This window comes from Talpa occidentalis, unplaced genomic scaffold (assembly GCF_014898055.3).
Source record: "Talpa occidentalis isolate TD23 unplaced genomic scaffold, MPIMG_talOcc4v2.1 talOcc4.15, whole genome shotgun sequence".
Taxonomy (NCBI): Eukaryota; Metazoa; Chordata; class Mammalia; order Eulipotyphla; family Talpidae; genus Talpa; species Talpa occidentalis.
In genome coordinates, this window is record NW_023601543.1 from 54480744 (window position 1) to 54491278 (window position 10535).

Here is a 10535-nt window from a genome sequence, read left to right on the forward strand (position 1 = left end):
GAATTTGTGTTCATAAAGAGAGAAGAAAGGATATTCCTAATAAAACTCCCCAAATTGTGCCTCCCTGGTGCTTAAGACGCAAACTATGAAGCTGTCAGAGCAACCCACACGGTGCAGCAGACCTCTCCTGACTCGCCCGCTGCTCCCATTAGCAGTGTATTTCAGGAAATCTGCCTGTACTGTTCCCCACTCTGTCTCTGGTGAATCCTCTTACCCCCCATACCTCTGGCCTGTACCCCAGCTCTTGTATGCATAAATAAATAATCTTAAAAAAAAATAAAACTCCCCAAATTACCCATCCCTCTCATGGGCAAATGCATAGCCAAATAGGCTTGGCTCGAAGCTAGGCTGAGGAGGGAATGGTTGCCACAAGTCTAAGACACCTTCTGATAAGGAACCACAAGAAAGGGGTTAGGCAGGTCCCAGAGAGCTGGGAAAGAAGAGGAGAGAAGAAATGCAAAATATAGAGCATAATCCAACATGAAGTCAAGGTAACAGCTGCCATTATCTCTGCCAAGGACCAGGAGCTGCCTCCCCACATATCTCTCACCCACATGTCTCTTCCAAGTATCTCTTCCAAGTGTCTAAACGTCTCTTCTCCTCGTGTCTCCTCCAAGTCCCTCTTTGGCAGTACAAGGGTGCAAGTAGAAGCCCAAAAAGCAAGAAGGCAGGCCTGCCTGCTTTCCATGTTATATAGTTCCACCTGGCCACTCAAGTCTGTCTCTGGTTCCCAATAGCGTCCTGCTCAGGACGCTCAGGACGTAGGCTTCAGGACATGCTGGGAGTTGTCCTAGGCACCCCAGATCTCTTCAGCATGAAAATGGGGGAGGAGTACATAAAAATGTTAGGGAGCGGAGTTCACTCAGGACATCGTTTACAGGTGCTGAGTTTGCTCCTTACTCCAACACTTACCAAAAACAATATGAAGTTTCCTCAAAATTTTAAAAATAGAACTACTATGTAATACTGCAATTTGACATGGAGAATATATCCAAAGAGATAATGCTGTTGCATTATTTACAATACCTAAGTCATAGAAATAACCTAAGTGTCCATTGATGGATGAATGGAAAAAGAAGTTTTGAGATAAACATACATATATACATTCATGCATTCATACATACTTGCATACATATTATTTAGCCATAAATGGAAATGATGGAGGACAAGAATAGAAAAGCTGAAAAGGAGGGCTCCACAAGAGCAGAAACCTGGCTCACACAATGCCAAGAGCGGAGGTGGGGGTTGAAGAGATTAGCATAGCCATTGACACAGCTATAGAAACAAAGATCCTTAGGCGCCAATGCCCAGATTACAAAGCATAAGACCCAAGCAGGTATCAGATGCTGTAGGGAGTGTCTAGAGCACAGACCCAAAGGTAAAGATATGGCAATTGAACCCATAGTAGAATCTCCTGTCCCTTTCAGATTCTGCATAGTTATCCAAAATGAGCAACAAAAAAGGCTCACAAGAAGTGAGCCCCTCCCAAAGGGAAGTCTATATTAGTGCATCTCTGCACTGTCTCGGAGCAGCAGTCCCTCTGACCACCTATGACTATGCAGGTGCTTTCTTTTCACCAGCTTTCTCCCTCTGCAGGGCAGCAGCCTTCCTGCCTGCCAGTGACCTGCACCTCCCCCAGCAGAGGCAGCTCTCCTCAGGGCTGCCCACCTGCAACCATGCAGGCCTCTCAGCAAACCTATCCCTTTCGGGGCAATCCCTGCCTGCTTGTGTCTACGCAAGTGTCTTTCACTTTTCTGCCCCTTTTTCTAAAAAACCTGCTCTTTAAATACCACTAACGTCTCTGTCTCGTGGAGAAACTTGCCTGGGGAACTTCACCACATGCTGTTGGAAGGGCAGCGCTGGTAAAACCTTTCCCAGAGTGAACCCAAGTACCCCGCACTCCAAACCCACTGACTCCAAAAACAACATCAAAACCAAGGACATCCTACTGTTTATGACAACATGAGTGGACTTTGAAGCCATTATGCTAAGTGAAATAAGTCAGCCATAATAAGACAAATGCTATATAATCTCACTGATATGTGGAATCTAAAAAACAAACAAACTCATAGAAAAAGAAGGGCCACCCTGGTGGCCTAAGGGTTAAGTCTCAGGGCTATCACTGCTATGGGTTTGATTCCTTGCCAGCGAGCTAACCCACATGGCACAGAAAACCTCTCTTGTCTCACCCACTGCTCCCCTTAGCAGCGTGTTTCAGTAAATCTGCCTGTTCTGCTCCCTACTCTGTCTCTGGTGGGTCCTCTCACCACCACCACCACCCCGCACCTCTGACCTGCACCCCAGTTCTACACAAAAAGAAATAAGTAAAATCTCAAAAGAAAAAGAAAAAGGGGCCTCCCTGGTGGTGCAAGGGTTAAGACGCAACCTGTGAAGCTATCTGCAGCCTCTGCAGCACAAGCTCAATTACCGGCCAGCCAGGGACAACCCACAGGGCTCAGCAGACCTCTCCTGACTCGCCCCCTGCTCCCCTCACCAGTGAACTTTGGTCAGTCTGCCTGTTTTGTTCCCCACTCTGTCTCTGGTGAATCCTCTCACCCCCCCATGCCTCTGGCCTGTACCTCAGCTCTTGTATGCATAAATAAATAAATCTTAAAAAAAAAAGAAAAAGAAAAAGATCAGACTTTGTGGTTACCAGAGGTGGAGGTAAGGGGATGGGGAATTGGAGGAAGGTGGTCAAATAGTTCAAACTTCCAGTTATAAAATAAATAAGTATTAGGGATGCAAGGTACCACACGATAGCTCTAATTAATAATGCTGCATGATACCTAGGAAGGTTGTTAAGAGAGTAAATCTGAAAGGTCGATGCAGGGGCCAGGAATGAGGACGCCCACACAGAAAAAGTCAAGATGACCCTTGACACCAGGACCACTGATACCATCAAACCTAAACTGAAGCCATAAACAGGAGAAAACAACTCGGCTCCATCCAAAACAATTTTGTTCCGCCTAAACCTGTTTTCCCCCTGCCAACTCAGTTTTCCTGCCTAAACTCTCCTCAACCTATAGAGACATCTCTCCTCACAACGAGAATGGCTTCACGGACCCCCACCTTGGGTCCGTGAGGTCTGCCCAGGGCGCAATAAATTTTCCCTTCCTTTGAGAAATTTAGCCTGGCTCTCCTTTTCTTTACCATGCCGAACCTTTCAAAATCTTTTTTTTTTAAGATTTATTTATGCATACAAGAAGTGGGGTGCAGGCCAGAGGTGCAGGAGGTGAGAGGCTTCACCACAGATAGAGTGGGGAGTAGAACAGGCAGACTGACTGAAATACACTGCTGAGGGGAGCAGCAGGCAAGACAGGAGAGGTCTACTGCTCCATGTGGGTCACCTTCCTGGCCAGGGATCAAACTCTTGCTGCAGCCAGAACTCTTGCTTAAATCTTAAGAGTGATGCAGTTACAAATGACTGGTCTCTCAGATAAGCATTAACAAGTTTATCTTTCCGTATTTCTTGCAATTTCCCCCTTGTTTGACAGGTTTGTCTTCTTGCATTCCAAGGAGAAGGGAGTTAAACAGTGGTGGTTGTAAAAAAGCAAGCTGGTGCCCACCGGTGTCCATGCTGATCCCCTTCCCCTCCCCTTTGCAGACCCTAGCCCATCTTCCCCTTTTTTTCCTTTGTATAAATACCCCTGCACTCTGCCAAAGAGCAGGACCGTTGTCTTTCAGTCTGCAGCCCTCCTCATTTGTCGACAAATTAATGAAACCACTTTCCTTTTCCTCAAACTGTTTCCTTTTATTGGCTGAGGGAAACTGAGGCTGGTGTTCACTAGCAAGTTCTCATCAAAGGGAGGAATGCTTTTTCCTTTTTCTTTTCTTCTTTGTCTTCTTTTTATTGTATTTCTATGAGAAGATATACGTTAGTGGAACCTATTCTGGTAATCATTTCACAATATATGTAAATCACATCATCATGTTATATGCCTTAAACCTATACAGTAATGTGTGCCAATTATTCCTCAATAAAACTGTAAGAAAAAAGGAAAAACAAAAAAGACTTCATTAAATGCATCACTGAAAAAAATTTCCTCCTTTTTGTTTATTTCTCTAGTATTGTTGTTTATTCGCTATTCTTTGTTGGTCTCAGTTTATCAATAACCAATATTGAGGCTGAACTAATCCTTTGGTTTTTATAATAATTGCAAGATGCCCTTCAGCAACATCAAGATTCTTTGATGTTGGTTTATCACTTACTGGACCTGGAAATCACACAACATACCTGGGGCAACATAGCAAGATTTGAGGGAGGTTAATGTACAGACATGGAGTTCTGCTTTTATTGGGATGGAGGGTAGGAGCCTAGGATTCTCGTGAATTCACTGCTAGTGAATTGAAAACATAACAGCAGGAATTGAAAGCACAGGAAGAGAAAAGCAAGTAGGCCAAATGATCAGTAACTGAAATAAACTAAGGTCTCTAAAACAAAGACTCCTCAGTGGGGGCTCTTTACCTAGTGTGTGGCTGGAAATGTGTTTATTCTAGGTAGCCCTCTTTGTTTTTTGTGTTTGTTTCTTTTAGTATTCATATTTTTATTTTGGCTATGGTCATAGAATTTTGAATAGAGAACAAGAACAATTTTAGTTTGTCGGGGAGCTGCTATTTTTATGTTGAAATTTACATAAGAGTGTCATAATTACCAATTGCATATTGCTTTTTAATACACCACAGGGCTACAGCACCCTGAACATCTGCAAAGCTGGTTAGGGCCCAGTTAGTACTTGGATGGGAGGTAGGAGCTCTCAATGAAATGGCAGCCTAGGCAATCAAAGCTTAAGTCAGGCACTTGCATTACAAAAGAAGAAAGAAAAAAACCACTGTCAAAATTCACACTACGTTTGCACTTAATATTCTTTCTAGTTTAGTCTTCATTTTGTCTCGATTTTTTCTTGAATTATATTACCACGTTGTTGTTTTTTTTTTCATTCAGACTTATGCTGTTTTTTTCCTACCTCACACCATTTCTTAATCTCTTCGCTCATTTCAAAATACTAGGATGAAGTTTTCACTTTGTTTTGCATGCATGTCTTTCTGGCATCCTCTCATTGTCTAGAGGGATGCTATTCTGCTCCTTATACTCTTTGTTCTTACAATAACTTTATATTAGATTTGACCTCCATTCTTTTATATGAATTTAATTTTCTTGAATGTTTAGGAGGCATGGTTCAGATTCACTTTTTATAACTTCATGGCTCTATAGCTCCCTCTTCTGTTCTTGTGAAGAGCTCAGACATAAGGAAACTTGCTTAGGAAGTTATCCAGGTTTCTGTTTTCCTCCCTCACTGTTATCTGGACCTTGATTTTCTTTTAACACTATGTTCCTGCTACTCAAGTTCTGTTCTACTCCTAATTTTTCCAATGTGGCTGTTTTGACCGTTCATAGATAGGGCTCAGACTTTTCTGGCTCATTCAGAATTATTCTTTAAAAAAATAATAAGGGCCTCCCCCAGTGGCGCAGCGGGTTGAGCGCAGTGCTGTGAAGCTGTCCGCAGCCTCTGCAGCACGGGTTCGATTCCCGGCTAACCAGGGAGATTCCCACATAGCGTGGCAGGCCTCTTCTGTGGCGTCCGCTGCTCCCCTCAGCAGTGTATTTCAGTCAGTCTGCCTATTCTGTTCCCCACTCTGTCTCTGGTGAATTCTCTCATCCTCCCGCACCTCTGGCCTGTACCCCAGTTCTTGTATAAATAAATCTTTTTAAAAATTAAAACTAATCAAAGAAACCAGAATTATTATTTACTTTTGTATACATTTGAGAAGTTCTATTAATAAGTTTTATTGTCTATATCGGAGAGAGAGAATGAAAACACTATAGTATTATACATTAAATTAATAATAGGGCCTCCCTGGTGGTGCAGGGGTTAAAGTCAGTGCTATCAAGCTTTTGCCAGGCACAGCAGCACAAGTTTGATCCCCAGCCAGGCTGCTGACCCACATGGTGCAGCAGACCTCTTCTGTCTCAACCACTGCGCCTCTCAGCAGTGTATTTCAGTAGATCTGCCTGTTCTGCTTCCTACTCTGTCTCTGGTGAATCCTCTCACCCCCTGCACCTCTGTCCTACACCCCAGTTCTTGTATGCATAAATAAATAAAAATAAATATTAAAAAATAATTAATAATAATGGTTATTATTGGGGGAGAGTAGTCACTGGGTAGATGGACAATGATGGCAAAATCTTTTCTACCACAGACCTTTTCACTTTCGTTTTTCAAGTATATGCCTATCACTCAAAAATTAAGTTATTCTTTAAAATGTGATTATAAAAGTAATAGAACAAAACATCAACCCATAAGGACAAAAAGAATTGGAAAGGAAAATTCTGGAATGTGTTTTCCAATTTGATAATGGATATAGCAGAGCACAGAAAGTTAAATTATATACTAGCAAGTGGGAGGTTAAAAATTAGCATAATATAAATTTTGTAATTAACTGCACCAACTCTGAGAGTAAGAGGTAATAAACAAAGATGGGTAGTTAAAAGCTTATTTAAGCAAAATGTAGATCCGCACATCTCCTGTCCCACTCTCTTTGAATATGGAAGGATATAAATGATCTATACTCAGGATACTACAGCCAACAACAACAGGATAAACTTTTTTGAAATGCATGTAGGACATCATTAACTATATTAATTATGCCAAAATAAACTATATCCAGAACTTTAGAGTAAGGTTAATATATTTCAAAGGATTGAAATAATACACAGCACATCCCCTGTTTATAGTACAAATATATAATAAGTAGCAATATGATAACTAGAAAATCCAGAACTGTGGCCCTTGTGGAAGCTGCAGCTCCTTCCACTTAGCTGCTATGATCAAAGAGGAGCCCAGCGCCTCCCTGGTGGTGCAAGGGGCTAAGTCTCAGCACTATGAAGCTATTGGCAGACATTGCAGCATGAGTTCGAGTTTGATCCCCTGCCAGGGAACTGACTCACATGGTGCAGCAGACCTTTTCTGCCTGTTCTGGTCCCCACTATGTCTCTAGTGAATCCTCTCAGCCCTTACACCTCTGGCCTATACCCCAGTTCTTGTACGCATAAATCAATAAATCTTTAAAACAAACAAAAGAAGCCCAGCGTGACAGTTTTCCTTGACAGTCGCATTCTGTTTGCTATAACTGATCTGCAACATTTTGGGTAAAGATAGTTCTACCTACCATTTCTCTGTTTAGAGAGAGACCTTCATTAAATTGATGTTTCCAGAGGCCAGCAGACATCTTCTGTTGCTGAAGTCTTACATGCAGTTACCTAAGTGAGACTTAGGAAGTAGTTTGCTAAAGCCAAGACAGTATGGCAGGGCACTTGGGAGGGGGTTGGATGTCTGTAATGAAAAACCCAGTGGCAGGTGGCACAGATCTTAGTAGTGCTTTGGGGCATTGCCCTGAAAAGCTTCAGGCATGAAGCCAGGACCACTGATGCTGAAGACCAAATAATAGGAATTGGAAGATTTTTAAAAAATCCAGAACTACTGGGAAAGTAAGTACAATATCACTAAATAACAGAAGAGTCAATGTAGAAATTAAATTAGAAAATATCTTGAGGTCCTCCCTGGTGGCGCAAGGGGTTAAGCACTGTGAAGCTATGCACAGCCTCTGCAGGGAACTGACACACATGGTGCAGCAGACCTCTCCTGTTTTGCCCGCTGCTCCCCTCAGCAGTGTATTTCACTGCTACAGCAGTGTATTTGCCTGTTTTTTTCCCCACTCTGTCTCTGGTGAATTCTCTCGCCCACTCCACCCCCACCCCCACACCTCTGGCCTACACCCCAGTTCTTGCATGTATAAATATTTTTTTTATTTTTTTAAAGATTTATTTATTTGTTTATACAAGAACTGGGGTGCAGGCCAGATTCACAGGAGGGTGAGAGGATTCACCGGAGACAGAGTGGGGAGCAGAACAGGCAGACTAAAGAAATACACTGCTGAGGGGAGCAGCGGGCGAGACAGGAGAGGTCTGCTGCGCCATGTGGGACCCTCGCCGGGAGGACGGGATTAAACCTGCGCTGCAGAGGCGAGGCTACGGACAGCTTCACAGCATGGGTTTGAACCGCCTGCACCACCAGGGGAGGCCCTTGTATGCATAAATAAATAAAATAAATCTTTTTTTTTTAAAAGCAGCTCTATGGCAATAAATTTCACAATTTAGATTAAAATGGGCCAGTTCCATGACAAACACACTGCTCTAAATGAGCACAAGAAGATACAATCAAGTTTGGGTCACAGTAAGTTGACCATAAAACGAGTGAGACTTCTGTCTCTCATCCCCCACTTTCTCTAAATAATCATGGAGGACTGATATTTCTTCCTTAAATGTAAGCTAGCATTCACTGGTAAAGCCATCTGGGTCTGGAGTTATCTGGGAAAAATGTTGAATTCAATTTATTTAATAGTTATGCAGCAAGTAAGAGTTTCTATTTCTTCTAATGTTAATCTTACTAACTTTGTTCAGGAAATTTGCTCATTTTATGTAAGATATCAAATTGTTCATGTTGTTGGGGCCTCCCTCAAAGGGTTAAGACACAACCTATGAAGCTATCTGCAGCCACTGCAGCACGAGTTCTGTCCCCAGTCAGGGAAGAGACCCACATGGCGCAGCAGACCTCTCCTGACTTGCCTGCTGCTCCCCTCAGCAGTGTATTTCATTTTTCTTTTCATTTTTTAAAAAGATTTATTTATTTATGCAGAGGTGTGGGGGATGAGAGGATTCACCAGAGACAGAGTAGGGAACAGAACAGGTGGATTGACTGAAATACACTGCTGAGGGGAGGAGTGGGTGAGTCAGGAGAGGTCTCCTGTGCCATGTGGGGTAGCTCCCTGACAGGGGATCCAACTTGTGCTGCAGTGGCTGCGGATAGGTTCATAGGTTGTGTCTTAACCCCTTGTACCACCAGGGAGGCCCAGCAGTGTATTTCAGTGGATCTTCCTGTTCTGCTCCCCACTGTCTCTGGTGAATCCTCTCACCCCCCACACCTCTGGCCTGTACCCCAGTTCTTGTATGCATAAATAAATGAATCTTTTTAAAAAATTGTTCATGTTGTTTATTGTAGTTGCTTATTTCCCTTCATATACCCAGAGGATATGTAGTGATGTCTTAATTTTTATTCCTATGTTAGTCATTTGAAATCTCACTTTCCCCTACTTGACCAGTGTTATACACATTAAGCAATATTACTCAGCTATAAAATAGATGAAAATTTGCCATTTGTGACAACATGCACAGAACTGAAGGGGATTATGCAAAAGGAAATAAGTCAGAAAGAGGAAGACAAAATACTGGATAATTTCACTCATGTGGAATATAGAGAAACACAACAAAGGAACTGACAAAACTAAGCCAAAACAAACCCTGTGACTACAGAATTGAGGAGGGCAAGGGTGGAAACAAAAAGGGGGGAGGCCCAATAGCCCATAGTAAAGAACTGTGGGTGCTTTGGTGGTGGGTGTGGTGTGGCAATGTATATCTGAGGCGGTGTTAACCTATTCCCCTAAATCAAATACAGTTGTAAAACAATGTTACCCCCAATAAAAAAAGGTTAAAAAAATTAAATGTCCCTACATAGAGACATATAATGCAGGTAGCAAGGCAAAATAGTAGAACACCTATGGAGGACAATTTTGCAGTATCTATTGACATTGTACATGCACATATACCCCTTGACCCAGCAATTTAGTTTCTGGGAATGTGCAAAACTCTGTGTGTGTGTGTGTGTGTGTGTGTGTGTGTGTGTGTGATTTTGATAGAACTGGAAAAAACCTAGGACTAAATAAATTGTGGTTCATGCACATGAACAAATGCTAAGAAGCTGAAAAAAGAATGAGGAAGCTCTCTATGTACTGACATATTAAAAAAATGCAGCATATATTGCTAACAAAGCAAGACATAGAACAGTATATAGTACACTATCTCTTATGTAAGAAATGGGGGGCTATTGGGGCCTCCCTGGTGGCACAAGGGGTTAAGCACTGCACTGTGAAGCAATCTGCAGCCTCTGCAGCATAAGTCAATTCCCGGATGGCCAGAGAGCAAACAACAAGATGAAGCAGACCTCTCCTGCTGCCCACTGCTCCCCTCAGCAGTGTATTTCAGTCAGTCTGCCTGTTCTGTTTCTCACTCTGTCTCTGGTGAATCCTCTCACCCCCCCCCAACACCTCTGGCCTGTGCCCCAGCTCTTGTATACATAAATAAATCTTTTTTTTTTTTAAAAATTAAAAAAAGAAATTGGGGATATGCATTTGTATTTGCTTGTATATGCATAAAGAAATTCTGGACAAATTCTCACTAAGCTAATAAAGATGGTGTAGAGGCAGGAAGGGGCACAGAGCAGGATTTCTAATCCAGCAGACTGGGATAAAGGAGTAGAGAGTCCTGGAGTCCTCAGTGGCTTTTGCAGGCTTTTATTGGGATTTATCAGGCACATGGCAGGCAGTGGTGCTGGGGGGCCGGGAGGCTGGCAGGCCTCCCAACCCCTAGCAAGTCTTCACTCTTTCGGGCTCTCTGGCATTCTATGGTGGTCTCTGCTGCTCTG

The 10535-nt window shown here is 42.8% G+C and overlaps 2 non-coding genes across 2 annotated transcripts; both read left to right on the forward strand.

Moving 5' to 3' along the window:
• The first annotated feature begins 6780 nt into the window (after positions 1 to 6780).
• On the forward strand, positions 6781 to 6902 carry LOC119246826 (small nucleolar RNA SNORA16B/SNORA16A family). The gene has a single exon (XR_005125577.1). It is a non-coding gene; the product is annotated as a small nucleolar RNA SNORA16B/SNORA16A family (small nucleolar RNA).
• Positions 6903 to 7031: 129 nt separating this feature from the next.
• Positions 7032 to 7159, forward strand: LOC119246824 (small nucleolar RNA SNORA16B/SNORA16A family). The gene has a single exon (XR_005125576.1). It is a non-coding gene; the product is annotated as a small nucleolar RNA SNORA16B/SNORA16A family (small nucleolar RNA).
• The last annotated feature ends 3376 nt before the right edge of the window (positions 7160 to 10535 follow it).